Below are 15219 nucleotides of genomic sequence, written 5' to 3'. Positions count from 1 at the left end.
AATATCTCTCTTTAAACTTATTAATTTAACCCTTAAGTCACAACTTGACCATAATTTTTTCTATTGCTCCTTATGGTAGAGATCCATTGAATTTTATAATTCTCTTTTAATACCTTTTGTAATCTTCCTAATTAAGCACGGACCTGTTGTTCTCAAGTTGTGAATTCCTTAGGAATTATGACACGGTCATAAACCTATCTGTAGGATAGTTCATGATGTTTGACATAGAGTTAGGTTTAATACATATTTCTTGACTTGAAATGATAGTTAAGCAGGCGTTAAGCAGAATTCCCAGTGTAGGTGGGGGAAAGCATAAGACATTTCAAAATACATATTCTGAGAATGTTTTGTACCAAGAATGTTGTCCTAATTTTCAATACAAACCAGTAGAAGTCATACTTCATTTTATCATTTCCATAAACACAGATTAAATTTATTATATAGTTATATCAAAGTCATTTTTAGAATCATTAACATGCTTCTGCAGAAAATGTGCTTTTTTAATTTTTAAGTAAAATAAAAAATAAGGTAACTCTTGTACTGTGTGTTAAACAGAGGCATTTGAAGCCACATATGATTTTAAATAATATGTTCTCTGTAATTGATGGTGCATTTGAAAAACCTTACTGTTAAATAAAGATATGTTTTCCTCTTTTTTGTATTAAATGATATTTTGTCCTTGTAACATTTTTCTGTAAGGCATTAGCTTTCGGCAGTTGTCTCTATCAAACTAGACAAAGCTTTCAGCTTAATTGAATTTGAAAAGTACAAAGATTGACTGACTTACCAAAATATGCGGTAGCTTTAAACACATAAACAAAGTGGATGAAATTGGCATGTTGCTCAAGTATACCAGGTGAAGAAAAGGCCTAGTAAATGAACAATTTAATTAAAGATAGAAGAGTCAATAAAAACGAGATTACATATACAATGAAATTCATGATAATGAACTTGACTTTTTAGATCTTAAAATATCCAGCTACATATACAGTCTCTAAAACTTTCTAAAGCGTGTATATCAATCAAGATTCCATCAATGTGGATATCATTATACAGAACCATTTGTTAATATTATAGTTCTCCCACAACATTAACAATTCACATAAGCAAAGAAAACGGAATTTGAGAAAGAGAAAAACAATCATCGAGCATGGAACTTGAAATAACCAGATGTTTACATACCTCTTGTGTACCGATTATGCCTTAATACGTGGGCTTGGCTAAGATGCTACGAATTCCTAGACCTCAAAATCGCTTAACAACTGAATCAAATGTCTTTCTTGTCTAAAGCTTCTGTGTTCTCTATTCAGTCTAAATCAACTCCCAAGAAAGTTAATGAAAGGCTTAGGGACAGAAGGATCATAGTTTTCTGAGGGTATTTGTTATTGTTTGGACACTTTTTTCTGTTTTTTCTTTGCTGGCAGAGATAAGAGAAGGGGACAACAGACAGCTCTTACATTTATGTAAAAGTCTTTGTGTTGACATATGTCTTTGCTCCTCTTGAATAAACATTTCTGAATAGAATGGCTGGATTATATGGTAGGTGTATGTTAACTTTTTAAGAAAGTGCAAACTATTTTTTAAAGCAATTGTATTATTTTACATAGTCACTGATACCATCTAAGTGTTCCAATTGTTCTACATACTTGCTAGCACTTGGTATGGATAGTGTCTTAAAATTTAGCTTTCTACTGGGTATGTAATAGTGCTTCACTGTAGTTTTAATTTATTTTCCACTAATGATTAGTGATATTGAACATCATTTCATGTGTGTATTTGCCATTATCGTATGCTCCTTATCTCTTTTTATTAAAAATATATGTCCATTAAATTTTTTTGTTCTACTTATAAGTGAGTTGCATAAGTTATTTTTATATCTTGGATTTAAATAGTTTCTTAAAATGTTTTGTAAATATTTTTGTACTGTGGCTTGCATTTTCATGTTCTTAACAGTTTTTGTATGGAGCTAAATTTGTCTTCTTCAAAGACCAATTTATGATTATTTTCTTTTATGTTTTTATCCTATTTATGAAGTCTTTTCCTAAATGAATGTCACTAAGATTTTTCTACTAAGTTATCTTCTAGAAGTTTTACAGAATGGTACGAATGGTCATGATTCATATATATAATGTGGGTATCCAGTTGTTTCAGCACCATTTGTTGAAAAGATTATCATTCTCCATTAAATTATCTTGGAATCTTTGTCCAAAATCAATTTACTGTATGTGTAAATCGAGTTTAGGCCTTCCGATTTCATTTCATTGATCATTATGCATAGCTTTTCAGCAATACAAAACCACCTAGATTATCATGGCTTTATCAATCTTGTAATCAGGTAGTATATATTCTCTAACTTTCCTGTTACTGTTCAAAATTGTATTAGTTATATCAGTTTTATTTTGCTGCATGAGAAATTATCAGAACCTTAGTGGCTTAAAACACTCATTTATTATTTTGAAGTTTCTTTAGGTCAAAAGTCTGAGCAAAGTATGCCTGGTTTCTCATGTCAGAGTCTCAGGGCTGAAATCGAAGGGTCTGCTGGGTCTCTGTTCTCACCTGGAACTCAATCCCCTTCTAAGCTCATCCACATTTTTGGAAGAATTTCACCTTTTGTGGTTGTAGGGCTGAACCTCTGTTTTCCTCCTGGCTGTCTAGCCAAAGACCACTATCAGTTCTTTGGAGGTCCTCATCATCATCTTGACATGTAGCTCCCTCCATAGGCCCTCGCATGCTCACATGTTTCAGATCTCTTCTTGAATTCAGGAAGAGTCCTGTCCCTTTGAAGGGCTCACCTTACTAGGTCAGGCCCATCTAGAAGAATTTCTTTTTTTAATTAACTCAAAGTCAGCTAATACCAGACCTTCATTAAAACTGCAAAATCTCTTTAATTATGCCAGGTAATGTAATCTAATCCAAATGATGAATTCTGTCAGGCTCACTCATAATCAAGGGCTCAGGATTATACAGAGCAAGTATAGCAAAGGGTAGAAATTTGGAGAACAACTTCAGAATCATAGCCATCACAGCTGTTCTATGTTCTTTCCATTTTCCTATAAATTCTAGAAATCAGATTGCCAATTTCTAAAAGAAAATGTGTTAGGTATTTAGACTTTCATTGAATCTATAGATCATTTGAAAAGAACTGAGATGTTAAAAATATTGAGTTTTTAAATCTATTGGTATGATATAATTCACAATATTTATATTTCTTTAATTTCTTTCAGCATGTTCTTTTTAGTTTTTTACTCTAGAGGTCTTGAATGTTCTTTATTAAATTCATTTATTTTTTTTATGTATTCATCAAATAAACAAACATTTTTAAATGAGCCCTGGAGTGAAAAAAGTATGCACTTTTAGGTGCATTGTGAGTTGATGCTGATTACTGTAGAAGTACTCTTACTACTCAGAGCAGAGGCACAAATAATATGGTTTAGTGATTACTAAAAGCAATGAATTACCTATAGTGAACTTTAGGTCATTTTTTTCTTCCCTGATAGCCTAGCATGTTTTTTCTTTCTTTTTCTTTTTTTTTTCTTTTTCTTTTTCCTTTTTTTTTTTTTATCAATAATAATAAGTCTTGGGAAAATTTTGAAACCATATCTCTAAATTTTTATACGTACCTCATTTTGTATGAGGTAGTTGCTTTGCTGTTTAATAACATGCCTACTAAGTTGACCAATGTCTCTATGAGATAGAGTACCAGTCTTAACTTAGGGAGTGAGATTTTATTTGTGAGTGAGTGAGAGAGAGAGTGAGAGTGTGAGAGTGAGTGTGTGTGTGTGTGTGTGTGTGTGTGTGTCTGGTGATGAGGTCGTGGTGAGGTTGTGGTGAGATATTTCAAATTAATCAGAGAATATAGGACCACATTTAAAGGGGCACCTTTTATTGGCAAAGCTGTCCTGGGATGGGTATCCAAGCTATTCCAGACAGGATAGCACAAATCATTAACTAGAATTTGTAGGTCCAAAACAGAAATAATTTAGCATGTCAATAAATGTCAATTATGCTAAAAAAAAGGTTCTTGTTGCTTTTGTCATTATTTTTAGACCAAGAATATTGGCAACTCTGTCATTTATCACACGACATATCGTATCTGGTCACATGTCTCATAAAGTTATATCTATGAACCAAGTAGTGCAATTTGGAAGCAAAAGCAAAAGCCCTTGTCTTTATGGAACTTGTGTTTCAATGTGGGAGATTGATATTTGATGTGTAATTAAAATAATGTGAAGAGCTAGAATAAAATATGTAAAGGGGACTATGGGAATTGTAGTGTAAAAGGACTATTCTAATCTAAAGAATCAAAGACTATCTCTTTGACAGTTAATTTTTGAGCACACTATGTGATACTGAAAAGGTGAATTATTCAGTATTTTAGTTATTATATTTTGAAAACATAGAAACTTGCCAGTGAGCTTGAACCTTGATAAAAGGAGAGTAAACAGTAATGGTAAATCCCACAGAGCTTGGCAGCAAGATAATACAGTAGATTTAAATCTAGCTCTGTAGCCTAGAAGTTGATCTTGATATGTTATAAAACCATAACACTTTTAGCCCAACTCTGGCACATGATAAAGCCTTTATAAATGGTCATATTCTTTATCGATAGAGAAGAGAATAATAATGATGTTGATGATGACGCAAGACATAATACTCTAAGGTTTAGCAGATAGATTCAGAAAAGTTGCCTTTAACACACATACTTGAAACAACAACATCAACAACAAACAACAAAACTGTTCAATTAAAAGGTTCCAAGAAATTTAGAATGCTTATATATTTGGGGAGCTTTCTTAATAGAAAACAAACAAACATCCTGCTCCTGGTACTGACCAAGAAACTTTTTTTAATCCCCAAATCAATTCAACTGACTCTGTGAACTAGGTTTTCTCCATTTCTGGTTCCTGAACCACCTACTTCTGGAGAATGTTTTAAGAACACTTATCACTGCCTTACACACCATACATTCTTTTAAGAAGCACATTCATAATAAGGGTCCCAGGAATCCATATACCTAATGAATCTTATATACTCAGTTTGAAAAGTAATTTTATCTTTCTGAGAATTAAAACCTCCAAGAAAGCTTTATACTGATTATCAGAAAGTTAAAGCTATTATTGTATTATTGTTGGAAGAAAAGAAACATAGAAGACTATTACATTTACGTTGACCAAATAATTGGATGTGGTTATTAATATTATAGTGTTGACTTGGAGATTTCAATTGTTAATTGCTAAAAACATTAAGGTGTCAATGGAAGAAACACTATTACTATAAATTTAGAGAAGTGCTTTTTTTAAAGAATCAGATGTAGTCATCATTTGTTATGGATGCCGAGCCTGGCATGCTCTTTTGTTTCCTGAATGTAATTACAAAAACTCCAGGATAACACAAGAAAGCCAGTTAAAATGGAAATTTTTCTTTAAAAAGAACTAATGTTCTAAAGAAAAACACAATTTATGCTTGTACACATTATTTTAGTAATTCTTATCTGCATCATTGGTGATAAGCATTCTGGGGCTTCAGCTTTAAAATACTTCAGTATAGGACAAATGAGGAAAGGGGTGGTTGGTAATGAAACAGGAATCAATATTTAGAACCATAAATCAATGTAAAATATTCTGCATTTTTACTTCTACCTAAATTCTAGTGGAATCATTTTTTGAGGGGGAGTGGAGTGCACTTGGACTAAATATTAAATATCTTTTTTTTTTCCTCATAATTCTCATTTAGAACTTTCTAAACCACTTTCTAAAAATATACTTTTCCAACTCTATTTCCAGAACTATGCTTTATTTATTGAGAGGAGAAACTAGAATCTGACTGTTAGTTTCAGATAATTATTGTTTTAAATTTTAGGAGACAATATAGTAGAAACTAAGCTCCATGATGATTGATATAAGAAACAAGGCACTATATAGAGGAGTGGTTGGAATATCATGGGCAAATATCTGTATTGGTGTCATGATTCCTTAACTTATTTTGTGGTTTTGAGGAGCAAGACATATAATCTTTCTAAGTCTCAGTTTCCTCATCTGTAAATTGAGGTTAATACCCTGCTATAAAGTCAGGCTCAAACTATGTTAGGTCAGAGACAAGTTTATTATTTTTACCTTAATTACACATCCAGAGGTAGCTGAGATGCCAGAATTCTTGTTCTGATTCTCAGAGATTTTCTTGGCACCACCCTTTTCTGAGGGTTGATTTCGACTCTAAACTAGTATGAAATTGGGTACAGCTGTTTCATGCACCACCACCACTAATAACAAAATCCAGAGGAAGGCAAGAGGGCTGATCCTTTTTCGATTCTTTAGAAGTGAGAAAACTATTATTAATAGCTTCTTCCCCAGGAAGTCCCCCCTCATGCTTCATGAACCAGAAGTAATTCCTACACCAGCTCCTAAGCCACCATCTAGACAGGGGGAGAATGGTTATACTATAGTCGGTCTACTGTATCTCTGGGGTATAATGGATATTGGTGAGTAAAACTAGTCCTAGTAATTACAGCTAGTGTTGTGAAGAACAAGATTTAAGACAACTTCAAATTGGCAGGATGTTATTTTTACCACCATAAGGAATTAGGAGCTTGAGATAGAAATCAAACACAGTTAAAGAATAAAGTTATATGTTTTGCTTCTTTGAGCCTAGGTCATTGAGACACTAAAGCCACACTCTATATTTAATGAAATATACTTAAAGCACTAGTAGCAATTATTTTTAGTTCCTTTTTTTTGTATTTTTTTAGTCCTCTCATTATGCTTATAAATATATAGTTGAAATATAATAGACTCTATACAAACATTTGTTTCCTGGTTTTCAATTTTCCAGGGATTAATGATCAAAGAGTGGACCTCACGTTCACCTCTCTGTGCTCTTTATCAGCTTGACCACTGAGCACATATGTGCTAATATTTGTTTCGTGAATAATTAAATATTTGTTTTTCTAGATTTGGAGGTTTTGCACATTTTAAAATTAAGTGAAAATCACATGTTCTTGAAGGTACACATTTTCCTTGTTTTCTCCTATATTTCCTCTGGATAGTAATTATATTAAATAAATAAACATGTCTTTCATTTGGATCTTCTTGGATTCAAATGCTATCTACCCACACATGTAACATTTTTGTTGTTTTTTGAGATATTTTTCTGCTGAGTCTTTATAATGGAAGGCAAGAGACATACATTTGAGATTTAAACCACTTCTGGTAAGGTTCCACGTCAAATGGTGAAAAATAACTAGTAAAAAATATTAGCGTCAGACAGTAGGGAAATGGTGAAATTTGAAAAGACAGTGAAACAATGCTGGGATCGGAGTCAAGACAGTTGAGTTTTAAATTCAAAACTCATTCACCTAGATTCAATACTCAATTACCATTACCTAGATTTTTCACAATATATTAGCTCTGTTGAACATTTTAAATTCTCTGATCAACAGAAAAAAGTATAACTAAAAGTTAAATTTTATAAAACTATCGAGATTCATGAATTCACATTGTGATCCTGTATAATTATTGTAAGATGTGCTGGTATTCACTTTCCCTATGCCATACCTCTACAGACAGAGACTTCTTTCTGTTTTGTTTTGTTTTGTTTCTTTTAGGAATGAGGCAAAATAATGGCAATGAGGGATGCCAAAGAAACTATTATTTCTCATAATTGGTTACACAATCCTTTCACTGTCTTTTAGCACATATTATTAGTGTGCTACATAGTTTTACTATTTTAAAATACTCAGTACAGTATTTTAAATTTTTCTATAATGAAAAACACACCCTTGAGGTAAAGATTAACATGTGTTCGATTATTTTAGGTTGAGAGCAGCATTTTGGGGTTTTATCAAAAGGAAACAAAGGATTGTGAACCACCTACATGTTGTGAAGAAAAATAAGAGAGAATCTTTAAATTGTGTAACAGGGTAGATTTTATTGTTTCCTTATAGAAATTTTCATGAATACCTTCAGTTGTTTGAGATCTTTTCTTTTTATCAATAAAGCACAATTAAACACACACACATACATCCATGCATTTGACAAGATGATGCATAAGATAGTCAGAGAGAGAGAGAACATGATGCTTGGTGTCATTTCCAGATTCTCTTTAGAAAGTGGTCCCTTCCATGTCAGAAGTGAAAAACCAGAGCTAAGAATCTTACTGAAGCTTCGTGCTAGTGTAAATACATGGTAGGAGCACAGAACTAATTTACATCTCTTCCTTTTGTTTCCCCTTTATATTGTTTGTGAATTTAATCTATACTTTATCTTTTTCTCCCTCTCATGAAATACAGTCCAATTGTCAGGGATATAGTTTTTTAAAAAAGTAGAAAGATATCTTTTAAAAACATTTAAAAAGTGGAAGCAGGTATTTGTCCTCTGTTCTAATCTTGAACATCAAGTTGAATATTCTGACTCAGATCTTTTTGGTTCTTCTTTCTTTATAGGATGTCAATATTCCTTTAAACTACAATAGAGATCTCCAGTATGTGCAGTCTTTTTCTCCTTAGTATATATAAAAAGAGGTCTCAAAGAATTCTTTTTAATCCATTTCCACAATACAGTCTTTGTAGATAATAACAGTTCTGATGGCAACACAGTGTCTTTTATCTTCAAGAATTCTCAAATGAAATAAAAATATCCTTATTCATTGAAAAATGTTTTATACAAGTCTAACTTATTTTTAGATTTTTTGCACTTTAGAAAATATTTTCATCCAAACAGGCACAAAAATGAAATTATTTTGAACACACTGAAAGGGAAAATTGAAACTATTATCTGCAAAATCAAATGATTTATAAAAAGGAAAATATGAAACATTATTTATTATTTGAAATAATGCCATCTAAGAATTTTATTGTGACTGATTTTATTCACTTTCTAATGGCTATATAGTAATTATTAGAATTCTATAGCTCAAAGAAAATAACTAGAAAATATTATAAAATGCATTCCTCCATTCAAGATAAATTCATTATGTCTATACTACCTGCTAGGCACTGAGGATACATTATTAGACTAAAATATCACACAGTTAGAGCTTTAGTATTATGTGAGAAACCGTGAATCTTTCACATTTGTGTTACATTTCAAGAATAATAAATATTATAGGTAGATCATGCTATGAATATGAAAAATGATTTGTAAGAAAGAGCAAGACAACCTAGAAGAGGAAGTGAGAATTGAATGGGGATCTGAAGAAAAATGAGCCATTAGGTAGGTAATGAGGAAATAAAATAACTTTCCAGGAAAGGGACACGTTAAGGATTCTGACCTTTATTCTAACACTACTAGAAAAATATTAATATATTTTTAAGTAAGAGAAGGCACCTGATCATACATTCATTTTGAAAAACTTATTCTAGTGTACCTGGTGAGGTCAGAATAATAAACTAATTAGAAAACAACTTCCAAAATTAAAATATATATATATATATATATATATATATATATATTATGATAGTGGTGGTATTAAGGAAGATGGGAGGAAACTGACAGATTAAATATATGTATTTTCAAAATTTGGCAGGAGAGAGAGTAACCAGCACAATGTTTACTCTGTCTGCTCCTTGTGCTTCACTCTGCTGTTTTCCTCACCATCCTCCTGTCCGTGGGAGGCTGACCTGAGTAGACTATATCGGTGGCTCCCTTCTCTGTGGCTTCAGGTTAGGTCCAGCTAATAGGGAGCATCACTGGAAAACAGAGGATGTAAGACAGTGAGGTAAGGATATTTATTCCTCTGGCTACCTCCCCACAGACTCACCTTAAATTGGCTGTATTATCAACCAAAATTACAGCTTCTCTCAAGAGGGCAAACCATAGGACTCTCTCTTTCTGGATTCCAGTCGCTCTTTCATGAAAGAAGTGGTAAAGAGCCCCAGGATAGTGTACTATTTCTTATGGTAGCTCTATCACATTGTCCAATCTTCTTCAGAAAGACTGCCATGATTGGAAATATTTTAGCATTATTCTAATGAGTGTGTCACCTGTTTCCTCCTGGTACCCTGACTTGGTAGAGAGTGTGAAGGAGATTAAATATCAAGAATGTCTCATAGCGTTCTGGCTACGTTAGAGGGTTAGTCATGATATCATTCACTGAAATTAGAAATCCAAATAGAAAACTAGCGTTGACCAGAAAAATCGTGATCGAATGAATGAATTGGAGACATGTGGAGTTATGACTTTCCTTTTACATATCCTCATGGATAAGTTAAATGGATCACTGGTTTATCTAAGGCGAAAGCTAGGCAAGGAATTATCACATGATTTTTTTTTTTTTTTTAATCATTGACCACACAGAAAGGCATTGTGGAAGACAGTGGAGGCAGAGTGCTAGAAGGACCTGGGGTTACAAAATCTGAAAAGACAGCCTCTGCCTTCAGGCAGGTAGTTATCCCTTTAGCCCAGCTAAAGTTTAAGCTTCTTGTGGGACAGAAATATGTCTATTTCATCTTTGTTCTTATCTTTCAGCAGTAGAAATTTGTTTTGGTTATATTACTTATGGCATAGAAGCAATCCCCTAACACCATGTCTAACATAAACTAGTTGCTGTGTAAGTGTCGTCTGAGTAAATGAATTTTGTATTATATGTGGATTTTAATTATCCACAATACAAAGCGAACATGTAAAACAGAGAGAAAGCTTTCCAAATAACACCCAACAGACTTAGCAACAACTTTAGAAGTGCCGTTAGTGTTCTGTTGGAGAACATTAGCTCGCTTTTCTGCCTACATGGCCAATCCAGTCAGAACACTCTCATAAAGTCATAGAGCCCCAGTCCAAGTTTTCAGTTCTCGGCTGAAAGTTGTAAGTCTTTAAAGTTTAAACTTCTTCATTTCACATTAAGAAATTAAACAGCAGTGCCTCGAAACGACTTATCCACAGAAATGTATGAGTTACCAGAAAAGCAACATTATGAATGTAAATCTTTGGTTATCCAATCTAGGGCATTCTTTTCACTTGGATTTCTTTCTGTTTGTTTGTTTTTTTTTTAAATTTTTTCATTTTTGGTTAGATAATATAACTAAAAAATTGTGTATCCCTTACAGAAAATGAAAGAACAGAAAAAGATGTACGCAAAAGTATAAAATCACCCTTAAACATATTAACAAATTTGACAAATTGTGGGAGGCGGAATAATGGCCCCCCAAAAGATATCTATGCCCTAATCTTAGGTCCTTGCTTATGTGACCTTACATGGCAAAAGGGACTCTGGCGATGTGATTGAGGTTAAGAGCCCTGAGAGTGAAGTATTGTACATGAATTATAGGGTGGGTTAACATAATAAAGAGTATCCTTTAAAGTATAAGAAGGATGCAGAAGAGGAAGTTGGAGTCAGAGTGAGATTTAAAGATGACATACTTCTGGATTTGTGGATTTCCTCCATCTTCCATTGACCAAAGAAGCAAGATGACCTTTAGAAGCTGAAAAAGGAAGGGAAACAGATTCTCCCCTAGAGCCCGCTGAAGGAAGGCAGACCTGCTGACACCTTGGTTTTAGCCCATTGAGACCAATTTTAGACTTCTGAACTCTATAAATGTATGATAGTAAATTTGTTGTTTTGAGCCACTAAATTTGTTGTTATTTGTTATGGCAGCAGTAGAAGACTCATACAATTGTCTGGCAATTTAATCAAATCACATGAGTTTTTAAAAATGGGGAACATTTTCTGTCTGCAAAGAAACAGACTGTTTCAGGAAGAGCAAAAAGCTACTATTTAATATTTTGTTGTATATTTTTTCTATTTTTTTACTACAAAGACATTTTTAGAATTAAACCTTTGTTAATTATTAAAGAAATTTTTCATGTATCTGTAAGTAGCTTGTATAACTGTTCTTTTCCTAATGTCTCATTTAAGTTGAATTTTATTCTATCTCTAGATATATACATATTTTAATTATTTATGCAGAAAAATAACGTTACAGTAATTTCTTGATTTTTCCTGATAGTAACCAATCTGAAGATCACAGTATTTAGTGTTTGTTTGTTTATTTATTTATATTTTTTGTTTAATCCTTAAAACCATCTGAAATGCATTATAGCATATAATAATAATCAACAGATGTTTGTTTTCCCAAATTTTCTAAAATTATTCTTATTGAATAATCCGTTTTTTCTTTACTGATTTATAGTGCCAATTTTATAATACATCCAGATATACTTGAATTTTTTAAAAGAACTCATATTGTGTTTCACTAATATATCTTTTTACATTGTAGATAATATTATATTATTTATAATTGTCTTTGTTATATATTTGTTATCTGATGATACAACATTTAGCCTTTATATCTTTTTTATTCAGATATTTCTGTCCTCACATCTTTATACATTCACATATACACATAAATATTATGCACTAGCAATAAAATCCCCAAAGGATTTTTTAGGAATAAAAAAATGATTTAACTTAATTTAGAGAATTGTTATTTTAACAACACAGCTTTTTCTTATTCATGAACAAGGAATATTTCTCCATGTATTTGTCTTTCTTTATATCCCTTAGTAATGCTTTATACTTTTTTCCCAGAAAGGATTTGCATATTCCTTATTGAATTTTTCAGGATATATTTTATTTTTAGATCCATTATGAATGATAAATTTTAACCTCCCAGTTATGGTGGGTGTGGGAATATAGGACTATGATGATTATTAGCAACTCCCAAGCTGGACTCTTTTATTACTTCTAAAAATATTCAGTTAAGCATTGTGGATTTTAATCATTATTCCAAATCTTCATGCAAATGTATTCATGTATCAGCTAAGCCACATGCAACTATTTCCAAAATTGTTATTTTAGTGGCAATAAAACTAAAAGGTCTACCTGTCTTGTGATATTTGTTATATATCCATTGTACATGCATAACATAATTGTGAATGTTGAGCAATAAGTATTTGTTGTATGATTGAATGTGTTCCTGAGTTATTTTCAAGGTAACCTTGTATGTTTCGGTACTAAAAAAAAAAAAAAAAAAAAAAAACCTCTCTAAATTAAATCAAGAGTTCTTTCTGAGTGCCAGGCAAAATGTAGAGGCAAATGTTGTCTTATATACAGTAATTTTGATTTACATCAATGTGTTTTTGTCTGTCAATTCATTTATCAGTACTATAATATGAGGTTCAATCAAGCTTAATACCTGTAGAAGTCACAGAAACTAAAGGTAAGCAATAATCTTATGTCTAGATCTGAAGAGTAATAAATAGCACTGTATCTATTGTCATACCAGTAATGCTAGTATTCTTCATCAAAAATGATAGCAGTCTCCTCTAGCTGACTAGTATAATAGAGCAATGTGAATAAGATATAATTTTTATGAAAAGTTGTTTTGTAAGCACAGAGATCTTATAATGTGTTATTAATCTAATTGCTAGCTTCACTCGTCACAAGTATTAAGTGGACCTATATGATAATTCACACCCACCCACATGTACCTATATTATTCCATCCACAAAAAATATTTTCAGTTTCACATATGTGAGTTACATATAGAATCCAGGCAGTTTCTCTTACTACTTTCATGAAGCTCAGGTTTCGAATACTATTGTATATTATAGTCATATATTCAGTACCATAATATACCATTTATCTACCACCTGTGATGTTCTCTATTTGTTTATTCCAACACATTATTTTTGTCCATTATTGGGTTTGGGAACAACATAATAAGTAAAAGAAGGTGGTGATTTCTCCTCAGGGTGTTGACAACCAAACTTCTTAGCTTAAAATTGCATGCAAGCTGGCACCATTAAGAAAGACAAGAAAAGTATATGTTTCCGACTTTTGGGGGATTCTTTACATTTCAAGTGTAAATAACTTGCCTTTTTATTAACGTTATATTATTAAATAAAAAGTACACATATGAATAAAAATGTAGACTAAATGCGATTTCAATTTTATAGCTCTGTGAGCATCACTTAAGAATTTTAACAGATCATAAAAATGTTTTGTTTGCTTTAAGTGCAACCTTTATTTTTTGAGATTGCCATAATGAATAAAATTGAACATGACCCATTTAAATGATCACAATGACATGCTATTTCCATCTTTCAGTGATCGTGAAGAGAAAATTCGTATGTGTTGACAAGTCTTTTCTTTTCCTCCTCAACTCTGGGTTCATTTTATCATTGGCCTTAAGGAAGAGAGAAAGATGTGTTTATAGGGGTAGTCGGTCCTGATTGTTACTATCATCCCAATTCAACTCCAAATTTTAAACTCCACTAGCATGAGTTTATTTCTACAGATCAGTGACTGGGTCAAAGAGAAAGAGGAAATACACACACGCACGCATGCACACATGCACTGATAAACCAGTCTTGAAAAATCCTAGAAGCTCTCAACATGTATTCTTGAATTTAAATACTTATTCGTATCAAAAATCATTCTTAATTTTATTTACTATTCTGACTCAATAACAAGCTTTCCAACTGGTAATCCCTCTAGCAGGCTGTGGCACCCTCCTGGATGACCCCACTATCCGTTGCCTTGTAAAGCCATGTCACTGTAAGATATAGAGTGTTTTGCTGACCTAGGCTGTTAGGTTTCTGAGAAGAATGTCCTTGGTGATACTTTTACTATAAGTTGGTTATCTATATGCAAACTATATTACGTTGCTGTGAATAACATTTTTCCAAGAGCCAGATGTTTGCTTTCTGCTAGACTTATAGATGCAAGCTGATATTGAAATAACCACTTGGTTTATGTTTTTCTTCTATCTTTCTGTCTTAATTCTGTTTGTGTGCTAGTGTGTGACAGGTTCTTTTTATTTAGTTATGTTTGTGTATAAAGGTAAGTTCTATGATATTTCTAAAATACGGTGAATTCTAGGGCTTTCTTTTCACAGTTGTTATCCATTATACATTTTGTCCATTGCAATAATAGTTCAGACATAAAGAAGAATCTAGATATAATCATGAGATATTTTGATAAGTGCAGTGATCATGTATCTTGAGCATCTTTTCAGACTTCATCATACATCTGCTCTTTCCCTCTCTCACCATCTCCCTCACTCAGCACTCTGTGCTCAGTCTATGCAGACTGTGCAGAAACTGTAATGATCAATGAGAATATTAATATTATCTATAAGATTAAAAACAAACCAATGACCAGCTATTCTGGACATTCAGATTTGAGAGTAATTTCTTCTAAGTAGGACAATGTGCAATTAATGAACGGTATCTTCAGTAATACCTTTATAATAAACAGTGCTGAGTTTCATGTAAGTGTGTCTAT

The sequence above is a fragment of the Rousettus aegyptiacus genome, unplaced genomic scaffold (genome assembly GCF_014176215.1).
Source record: "Rousettus aegyptiacus isolate mRouAeg1 unplaced genomic scaffold, mRouAeg1.p scaffold_m13_p_14, whole genome shotgun sequence".
Classification (NCBI taxonomy): Eukaryota; Metazoa; Chordata; class Mammalia; order Chiroptera; family Pteropodidae; genus Rousettus; species Rousettus aegyptiacus.
Note: the sequence above shows the minus strand (reverse complement) of the source record.